This window comes from Oncorhynchus clarkii, chromosome 29 (genome assembly GCF_045791955.1).
Source record: "Oncorhynchus clarkii lewisi isolate Uvic-CL-2024 chromosome 29, UVic_Ocla_1.0, whole genome shotgun sequence".
NCBI classification, from domain to species: Eukaryota; Metazoa; Chordata; class Actinopteri; order Salmoniformes; family Salmonidae; genus Oncorhynchus; species Oncorhynchus clarkii.
The window spans coordinates 30268572-30280335 of NC_092175.1; positions in this window are offsets into that span (position 1 = coordinate 30268572).

Sequence of the window (11764 nt, forward strand, 5' to 3'; positions counted from 1 at the left end):
CAACTGTGCCCATGCCGAAGACAACAAGTCCCCTTCCATACTACCTTGATGCTCCCAACAGACCACTGCCCTCTGAGTTTTGTGTCGCAGATGAGGGGGGGAAGGATGAAAATGAAGATGAATCTGAATCTGAATATGAGGATGAGGATGATGCTTCTGAGTACTCCAGCATCACCGATTAACCTGATTCATCTTGAGAGGGCAGTCACAGACCCAAATAAAACTAAAAACCATAATCCATTATAAATGAAAGTAAAATAAAGAACTAAGCTTCAAATGAATCTGAGGAATGGGGTGATACGTTGACTCTTTTGGATATTGTAATATTATTAGGAAGATGGATATAGGCTCCTTGTAGCTTAGCTAATTGAAGTTGAAGTTTTAATAGAATGCAAGCCATAGCCTACCATACCTCAAGCACCTTGAAGAAAAAATTAAATATATACACAGTATACTGTAGATGGCACAATCGTTTCCTATTAGATTGGCTGTGGGACAGGTGCTTCCTGATAACCAGAGAAGTCTGAAAGCTCCACAGCTCCGTTCAACCGTCCTCCCTGTCAAGCAGTCAGTGTCCCCTGTCACCAAAGCCACATTCATAACTCTGTTTCTTTTTGCCATCCTGCTCCTCCTATACGTCATGCTCTGGTATATATGCCGAGACGTCAACAATGACTACATCTAAAAAAATGAAGGTCACTTATCGAAATGACTGAATTTCGTCAAATTCCTTTTTATGTCTTTCATTTTCATCCAACAAATGATCCGAATGATGCTACCAGACCTTTTCCATTGTGTGCTTAGATTAGGCAGCTTAGGCTAAGTTGCATCTACCAAATGCCATTGTACTGTAGCCTACTACCTATCAGATCAATTTGGTAAGTTAAGCGTTTGACATTTCCGTATTAAGTTCAATATTTTTTATTAAATAATCTCTTTTGTTCTGTCATTTTGAAGCTGAACCATTCAGAAGGTCAAAAGAGGACAGCAATAAAAGGCTGTATGAGTTTATCCATAAAGATGTACATTCCTGTATCAAAATATTGCCTCTTTGTTGTATTTCATCCCACTCTGTAAAATGTAGATAAGAAACATATATAAAATTGGTTACTTGAGGAACCCCTTTGAAAATGGTCTTCAAGGAGCCTCTGTGTAAAGGCTTAAACCGGAACCTTTTTGTGATGGGAGGGTTACATTTGAACCTTTTTAATAACATATTGTAGCGCTGGCAGCCTATCAGATTGGAGGTGTGGCTTATTGGAGCCCTGGCATTCAAAAGGTTATTTTTGCTTATCCATTGGCGTGAATGTCCTGTTCATCATGTTAAGTTTGTACAGACACTATTTAATAATAAGGACTTTTAAAGAGCGCAGACAGCCTCTTGTCATTCAAGTTTGTACACTGAAATGAACATTTCCCTTGAATACCTATGCATATGACATATTCTAATATAATATAAATAATTATAACATTGCTGATTACATACAGAGGTTATTCGGGATTTTCATAGGCTCTTGAGGAACTCTCTGTTAGCCTCATTGCAGCTAAAAACTCCCAATGTTCAACCTTAACATGTGATGACAACACAACAGAACAGGAATGACATTTACTCTAACGAGTGGCCCAAAAAAGACATATCTCAAAGCCACGCCGTTACTAAGCCACGCCTCCACTCCAGGGTTTCTCCAGGAACCCGTTGGTACATTGAACCATTAAAGGCTCCTCCTCCAAGAACCCCTCAACTAACCGAAGGTGCAAATATGAACCATTGACTAGAAATGTTTCCTTGAGGAACTCCAGGGGTTCCTTGAGGATATCCAGGGTTCCCCGCGTCACCACTAATTCTAAGAGTGTAGTCATCATGTTCTGTCCCCCTACAGATGCAGATCCAGCGGCAGGTGAGGAGGACCCCAGGCCTACAGACAGACCCATGGCATAAAAGAGCCTTGTTCAACCATTACCAGTTCCATTTTTGGGCTCTGTGCCGAGGATTGGACAGACTTTCCCGGTCAAACTGCGACGTGCTCGGACAGTGTGGTAAAATATGCTTGGAGGTCACATATAAGAGGAAGATGGCAGACAGCTGATTCACTGCCAAGTGTAAACAACCAGGGAAGAGGATGATGTCATAATCTGTCCACCAGCAGGAGGATTTAAATTATAACCTGAATATACTGTTATAAATACTCTGCTGTTTACTACATGTGTGATACTTACTTTGTGACGGTGATATTGGGATTAGGAAATTATAAAATGTTGAGTTTAATGTTATTGTAGGTGTCTAATAACTGTTTTATTTGGCAGGTTATGCAGTCATATATGATACTATGGTTCCTATACCTCCTTTACATAGCTTGAGTTTACATAAACTACGAATGATGATGGCTCTTTACTTGAAGCACCGTATAGTGTTATATTGCCTTACTGTACAAACATCCAAACGACACACTCCTCTTTCTTGAGTATTGAAACTGGACATGTGGTCAAGGTGTTACGTATTTATCAGGACTTATTAATATGCGTATACAGTATAATTCCCAGAGCAGATGTCTGTATGTATTAAATATTTTACTGATGACTCTGCACAGATGAGTCATTTAAACTGCAGCTTTAACCTCTAGTTGAACACCTATTGGTCTGTACTGTTCTTGAATCCTGTAGAGAGAAACCCACAGAGACAGTGGAGATTTGAGAGTCTACACACACCCACACACATGCACGCACGCACGCACGCTCGCACGCGCACACACACACACACACACACACACACACACACACACACACACACACACACACACACACACACACACACACACACACACCCACCCACACCCCACACGCACGCACGCACGCACGCACGCACGCACGCACGCACGCACACACACACACACACACACACACACACACACACACACACACACACACACACACACACACACACACACACACACACAGTAGTCTCCTGGCTAGGTGGAAGAAATAGCTCAGTGTTGCAGCTCTCCATGGCTTTATGTTCCTAATGGGGTTTCTTCAGAGTAAAAATGGACCTATTAAAATGTACTCTGTAAAAATACTTCTCTCTGGGGCAGGTGGCCAGCCAATACCTGCTGCACAGAGGCACTAATAGACCTGCCATGACACAGTTTCTGTCCGAACAGACTCCAGGTGATACATTTTACAGACTCAAGTTAACATTCAGTCCAGATTCAATCAACATCTGTAATAAAGATGATATATGTTTTATTTTATTAGGATCCCCATTAGCTGTTACAAAAGCAGCAGCTACTCTTCCTGGGGTCCACACAGAACATGAGACATTACATTATACAGAGCAATAATAGACAAGAACAGCAGAACTACATACATTTAAAACACATATAAAGGTCCTGTACTCACAAAACACTGAAGACACTGAAGACTCTAGTCCTACATTCTGTCACATTTAGCAATTTCATGCTTGCATACATAATCAGTTGACATATACATACAAGTTATTTAGGTCAGATAGGGGAGGTGCTCGTTTATTCGTTTTTTAAAGCTAATGTTGCTGTTTGTTTGGATAATTTGAGATGGAAGGGAGTTCCGTAACCATGGCTCTATGATATACTGTGCATTGCCTTGAATGTGTTTGGGTCACCTCTACAAAGGGGTGAGCATGAGACATACAACACCTCTAGAGGGCGGTATAGTGTTATCACTTTGATATGCACACAAAAATGTTTTCAACAATATCCTGTCCACTACTAGAAGTGAATTACTTGATGTTGGAACTGAACATCTAAAATCAGCAAAAAATACTGCACACTACAATATACACTTCCAAGTATCCATTATAGCGACGTTGAACCCATTGAGACCTGATGAAGGGTCAAAACCTTCTAGACACACCTGGAAGCATTTATTCTAGTGTGCAGAGGTGTCTTTTTTGCTGAGGGAAATTTGTGCACAGCACCATTTGATTACAGCACCTGCTCAAAACCTTTGGCAACTATTTTTCATACTGATAACAGCTTAAACTGTATATACAGCACCCTTTTTTATGGTATCTCAATCTGAAAGGTTATTTTTAGATCCCTTGAAGAACCATTGTTTCTTATTCTGATTAGCCATATGACATTGTGACAATCCCATAGGTGTTACTATTGTCTTAATAGACATGTTGAATCAGTTGTGCTAGCTCTGGAGCAGCTGGGGGTCCTTGAGGAGAAAATGGAGAACTACTGATTTAGTCCACTGTCTTTCACAAGACACAGTTATTGGATATAGTCATATTTAACATGTAAAGGCATAACACAACTGATGACATAAACTGGAATGGACATAAACTGGACATAAACTCTCACTCGTGTTTGCGCAATAAGAGCGGTGTGCAAACCCCGCCCCAAAATATTTGAATGAGCCGCCGCCCCTGCATTTTGTTTATCACTTAAAAAGCAAAGAAGGGCTCAAAGGGTTCTTTGAGTCATGATGGTTCCACATAGAACCATCACCCTTCCCAAAGAACCCTCTTTTCTAATTGTGAATCTGTCCAGGACTGGAGGACAGGAACACATGCTGGTCTACTCTCACCAGGTTACATGAGTAAAAGTGAAACTCTAATATCCCCCTGTTCTATAACCTCTCAGCCCAGTGAGGACCCAGTGAGGACCCAGTGAGGAGACAGAGGAGTTGTACAGACAGACAATACTGCCGTTCTGCTGTCACTCATGGAATACTTCTCTACTAATTAATCACAAACCGCCAGAGACAGAGGACAGCTACTGCTGATGAAGCATATGGGCATGTGCACAGGCACGCACGCACACACACGCACACACACACACACACACTCAGTTTGAGAACTCAGGGAACAAGGCATTGATGTGACAAGTCTGCAGAGGAAAACAGAGCTTGCGCCTCAGGGATGTGTCAGAATGTGTCAGACTGGCTCACACACTCAGACATACATGTGGACACACACACCAATGTCTGATGTGTTTCATTGGCGCATAACGAGTACCAATAGATATGCAGTGGTATGATAGTATTATGTAGCTATTGTAAACTGGTAGCTGCTGTTTCCTCTATTACATCAGAGGAAACAAATGATTGAGACAAACAATCAGTTTGGGAGCTAAAGCCCTGACTCGCACAGCTTAGTTCACAAGGCATGGCATTCAGCATTGATGAATAACTTGTGACTAATTCTCAGACTTAATGACTGTAAAATGCCCGGTCTCCAGGGGGCGCGAGCACCAGTAGCGGTGCATGGGTAAAATGCCCGGTCTCCAGGGGGCCAGAGCACCAGTAGTGGTGCATGGGTAAAATGCCCGGTCTCCAGGGGACGCGAACACCAGTAGTGGTGCATGGGTAAAATGCCCGGTCTCCAGGGGGCCCGAGCACCAGTAGTGGTGCATGGGTAAAATGCCCAGTCTCCAGGGGACGTGAACACCAGTAGCGGTGCATGGGTAAAATGCCCGGTCTCCAGGGGGCCCAAGCACCAGTAGTGGTGCATGGGTAAAATGCCCGGTCTCCAGGGGGCGCGAGCACCAGTAGCGGTGCATGGGTAAAATCCCTGGGGAAGCCAAGCCTGTTAATGAATATGCCTTGCAACCATGATATATATAGGGCTTAAAGACAGAGACAATAAGAAGACACAGTGGCAGAATAAGTTCAACCACACCTTTGTTTTATCACTAAACCGGATAGCAACATCTGTCCAGTGAAGTCCACAAAGCATATTGCATGTAACAGACAGTTACACGACCTACAGCATGGTCAAGCAAGGTAATGTTTCTGGACTTTTCGGCTCACTAAACAACTATTGTTATAGAACCACAGAGAGATACTGCAAGTGACAAAGAAAACAGGAGCTGCCTCCACTATTCCAGCATCATTTCAACTTCAACATCATCAAATCACCTCTGCTTAGTCTAATACAGCGACAACTAAAAGATATCAAACACAATTTAGTCCAATCAACGTAAGCTAAATATGATGTGGCCGTCCATGATTGTGATTTCTCTATGTGTGTGTGTGTGTGTGTGTGTGTGTGTGTGTGTGTGTGTGTGTGTGTGTGTGTGTGTGTGTGTGAGTGTGTGTGTGTGTGTGTGTGTGTGTATGAAGTCCCCACAAGAATAGTAAATGAACAACAATTTGACCAACTGGGGACATTTTCTTAGTCCCCATTAGAATTGCGTTAATGGTTAGGGTTAGTTTTAGGGTTAGGTTTAGGGTTGGAGTTAAGGTTCGGTTTTTGGGTTAAGGTTGGGGTTAAGGTAAGGGTAAGAGTATGGGTTAGGGTTAGGGTTAGGTTTAGGGTTAGTGTTAAGGTTAAGTTTTTGGGTTAAGGTTGGGGTTAAGGTAAGGGTAAGAGTATGGGTTAGGGTTAGGTTTAGGGTCAGGGTTAGTTTTAGGGTTAGGTGCTAGGGTTAGGTTTAGGGTTAGTGTTAAGGGTAGGATTTTGGGGTTAAGGTTAAGGTAAGGGTAAGAGTATGCTTTAGGGTTAGGTTTAGGGGTTAGGGAAAATAGGATTTTGAATGGGACTGAATTTTGTGTGTGTGTGTGTGTGTGTGTGTGTGTGTGTGTGTGTGTGTGTGTGTGTGTGTGTGTGTGTGTGTGTGTGCGTGCGTGCGTGCGTGCGTGCGTGCGTGTGCGCATGTGCGTGTGTGTATCTTTATTAGTAGAGCATGGCAGTTGCAACTCCAGGGTTGTGTGTTCAATTCCCACAGGGGACCAGTACGAACAAATATGAATAAGAGTGTCTGCTAATTAATACAATGTAAAAGTAGAAAAGCATGTTGACTCACCTTAAAGAGGGGTTGGGTTAAATGCAGAAAATGAGATGCAACAATTCATGTTTTTTTTGTCAATGATGTATGTTCTCAATGGGATTTGATAGGAGTGATGGCAAATCCACTTTTTTTGGTGCTCCAGGACCATTCACAGTTGAGCTCGGTAACAGTTGACTGGCCAGATGCTCGCTGGCTTCCCTTGCCTTCAATGATACAGGCGGCAACAATGTCATACTCATTTGGAGCAGACAGCATCAGATAGATGGCCTATACATAGAGAAATAGAGGGGCGCTGTTTCGCTCGGATGCTTTGTCCTGTGGGTGGTGGTGAGATACATTCAGCCTCTTGCGAATTGAAGGAAAATTATGAAAGATACATTTTTTATTTTTTATTATATATTTTTTGGTCAATTTTTTGGGAAGCCTGGCTTCCTTTGGCATGATGAGTAGAGACCAGATGTTTGGCAGAGGGGGGGTTGTTCTTCTATTTATTATTTCATTTAGGATGGGGCTGTGTTGGAGGACAGGATCAGGGGGAAGGGTCTTGCTGTACACTGACACTGACACAGACACAGAACACCCGTCAGGCTCTGACAGAGGCTTTGGGCTGGGACAGCTAGGGAGCTCTCTGGTCCACTCAGGTCACTGGTGGGTCTAGGCAGCGTCCTCATCTTACTGAGGTGTCCCACCTCCATGGCTGCTCACACTTTTAGAGGTCTCATTGGGGAATTATATGTAAAGTTTGCATGGGGGGAGTTGGTTGGTTGTATGTATCACTCACGTTATATATTAACTGAGACTCACATCTGTCTCTAGATTTGAATTAAATAAAAAATGTCAACCAGTTGCACTTCTAGGAACACTGTGTGTCCCCATCAGTTCAGCAGAGTGAGAATGTTGACTTAGAGCTGATGACTTAGTTACACATTATGCATGTTTTTGTTTTTACTGAACTGTTTATAAACGATAAACCATCATACTAGTCATTTATACTGCAAAAGCTTATGTTTATGCATTGTTAAGGGTAAGCAAATTGGCTTGTTCCAGTAGTGATGTATAGAGTTGTAGTGACATGTTTTGGGGATTAAGAGATATTTATTATTTTGAATATTAGTGTCTAATATATTGCGTAGAGCAGTGGTTCCCAAACATTTCATAGTCCCGTACCCCTTCAAACATTCAACCTCCAGCTGCGTACCCCCTCTAGCACCAGGGTCAGCGCACTCTCAAATGTTGTTTTTGCCATCATTGTAAGCCAGCCACATATGATACATTTATTAAATACAAGAATGAATGAGAGTTTTTGTCACAACCTGGCTCGTGGGAAGTGAAAAAGAGCTCTTATAGGACCAGGGCACAAATAATATAATAATAATAATAATCAATAATTTTGCTCTTTATTTAGCCATCTTACATATAACAACATTGTGAATAACTCACCATAGGTTAATGAGAAGGGTGCATATGCTTGAAAGGATGCACATAACTCTGCAGTGTTGGGTTGTATTGGAGAGAGTCTCTGTCTTAAATCATCTTCCACACACAGTCTGTGCCTGTATTTCGTTTTCATGCTTGTGAGGGCCGCGAATCCACTCTGACATAGGTATGTGGTTGCAAAGGGCATCAGTGTCTTAACAGCGCGATTTGCCAAGGCAGGATACTCTGAGCGCAGCCCTATCTGTCAGTGGCATCTGATTAAATTCAATTTTCAAAGAACCGCTTGTTGCATTTTCGAAAAGGCTCTCTTGTTAAGATATCGGTAAGTGGACTGGAGGCAGGGCATGAAAGGGATAACAAATCCAGTTGATTGTGTCTTCCGTTTCTGGAAAGTACCTGCGGAATTGCGCACCCAGCTAACTCAGGTGCTTCGCTATATCACATTGTCCGTAAGCTTGAGTTCATTTGCACTCAAAATATCATACATTGATGTAAAGACCTATGTGTTGTCCTTGTTAATGCAGACAGAGAAGAGCTCCAACGTCTTAATCATAGCCTCAATGTTGTCCCACACATTTAATATAGTTGCAGAGAGTCCCTGTAATACTAGATTCAGATCATTCAGGTGAGAAAAAATATCACCCAGACAGATCGTGTGAGAAACTCATCATCATGCAAGCGGTCATACAAGTGAAAATAATGGTCTGTAAAGAAAACTTTAAGCTTGTCTCTCAATTTAAAAAAAACATGTCAATACCTTGCCCCTTGATAACCAGCGCACTTCTTTCTGTATTTTGTAAAAGTGTTACATGCCAATGTCATTTTATAGTGCAGAAAATACGAGAGTTCAGGGACCTTTCTTTAACAAAGTTAACCATTTTCACTGTAGTGTCCAAAACGTCTTTCAAGCTGTCAGGCATTCCTTTGGCAGCAAGAGCCTCTCAGTGGATGTTGCAGTGTACCCAAGTGGCATTGGGAGAAACTGCTTGCACGCGCATTACCACTCCACTATGTCTCCCTGTCATGGCTTTTGCACCATCAGAACAGATAACAACACATCTTTACCACCAAAGTCCATTTGTTGTCACAAAGCTGTCCAGTACTTTAAAAATATCCTCTCATGTTGTCCTGGTTTCCAGTGGTTTGCAGAAGAGGATGTCTTCCTTAATTGACCCCCCATAAACGTAAAGGACATATACCAGGAGCTGTGCCAGGCCCCGCCATGTCTGTTGACTCATCCAGCTGTAACAAATATAATTCACTGGCTTGTATGCGAAGCAGTAATTGTTTCTAAACATCTCCTGCCATGTCACTGATGCGTCGTGAAACAGTGTTGTTTGATGAAGCAATTGTCTGTATAGTTTTTGGGGCCTTTTCCCCCAGTATTGTCCTAACCATATCAGCGGCAGCAGGAAGAATTATGTCCTCCACATTAGTATGGGGCTTGCTTGTCCTAGCCACTCGGTAGCTCACCATATAAGACGCTTCTAGACCCTTCTTATTAATGGTATCTGTTGCTTTTATAGACGTCTTACTATTTGAAAGTCATCTTTATTCTCACTCAAAAAACTCCTGTGGCTTATTTTTCAAATTGTCATGTTTCGTTTCTAAATGTCTGCACAAGAGTGAAGATTTCCCGCGAGAGAGTAACGTGATTGGATGTTCATTATTTGACTAGGCTACCTGTATTTGACATTGTGTTGTTATTTCGCTGAACACTAGATGGTTTAATTTTATTTTTGCCAGTGAAACGAGGCTACTCAGGCGAGAAAAAAACCTCACCCAAATGCATGTCACACCCTGACCTTAGAGATCCTTTTTATGTCTCTATTTGGTTTGGTCAGGGTGTGATTTGGGGTGGGTATTCTATGTTCTATTATTTGTATTTCTATGTTTGGCCGGGTAGGGTTCTCAATCAGGGACAGCTGCCTATCGTTGTCTCTGATTGAGAACCATACTTAGGTAGCCCTTTTCCCACCTGTCTTTGTGGGAGGTTGACTTTGTTTATGGCACATAGCCTTTAGCGTCACTGTTTGTTTTGTAGTGTTTATTGTTTTGTTCGGCGTCTTTTCTAATAAATGAATATGTACGCTCACCACGCTGCACCTTGGTCTCCTTGCAACGACGGCCGTGACAGTAGAGCCCCGCTGGAAAATATAAACGCACTGTTTGAAAATGTTCCATTTTTTAAAATGTGAATCACATTTTTATTTGGCGTACAGTTTGGGAATACCTGGTAGGGCAATAAAAACAAAGAAGGCTATTAGAATACCTATTTGACCTATTTTATATCAGTTGTATGTCTTTGGAGTTTCCGCCTTGAAAATCACTTTCAGTATTACAAAGTTATACAAGGACCTTTTCCTCCAGTGGAAAACTAGGGAGGGGTTTATGTTAAAGAAAATGATTAGCTAATCAAATATAATTTGTCATAGATTTCAGCATTCCATTGATAATTTGGTGGTTAAATCAAAAGTGTAACCTGGTTTTTAAATGAAGGGAAATAACATTGTGAGCAAAATGATGAATCATATCGCTTTAGTAAATTATTTTTAAAGGATTGATGACCTTAGATTTGAGCATTTGTGCATTCCATTTAAAAAAATCCTATTTTACCTAAAATGTATAATTGGTGTTACCAACATTATTGTTAGTACTCCTACTGGTGGTACAATGTTATCATAATGTTACAAATGATTTAAAGTAATTAAACGACCATATTAGTTGATTTAGAATGAGAAGATATACTCAAATCCATTTAAATAAAATAGAAATCTATTTTTTCCAAAATGCATGCCCAAATGCCACTGCAATTCAAGAATGACACAACTTATTTTATCAGGCCAATGAGGCCGTGCCTTTTCCCAGCAGTATCGCAGTGTTATATTTGTCCACTAGGAGTCGAGAAGGAGATGTGTTTATAATGCAGGTGTGGTCAGACTGTGAAACGGGATCATTGCTCCAATGACCTCAATGCTGTGGGATGCTCTACCTGCCATAATGAGAGAGATTGTAAAGTAAACAAAACAATTGTGGCAGTAAACATGTAATTTAGCTCCATACAGTTTAAGGTTTGTTGTTTACGGTTTTGAATAATGACAGTGTTTGTGCAAACTTTTATTGTCTATTCATAAGTGGGTGTATGCATGGTCAAATAAATGCAGGCTAAAGACAAGGCCATGCCTTTGCTACCAAACTCAATATGTAATGAGCTACAGATAACTTAGACTCCTCAGTTACAACCGAGGACACACCTTAGTGTAACACCACACCACATGACCATGACCCCCTAACCAACAAGCTGTAGTCCATGAATTCTTGAAAAGTAATTTCTAAAAATAAATATTAAAAAAATATCAACTTTGGCCCTAGAACAGCCAGTTCAGTAACTATCAGAGAGGCTAAGGATCCATTTGACCTAACACCTTCCAGGCTCCTATAAGAAGCTGCTGACAGCTTGGGGACAGAGGCCGACACCGTGGGAGATGTATTCTACAAGAGCATCCTCACACAGGAAAATGGGCGCTTTTATCACAGGCGCAGTAAAAAATAGT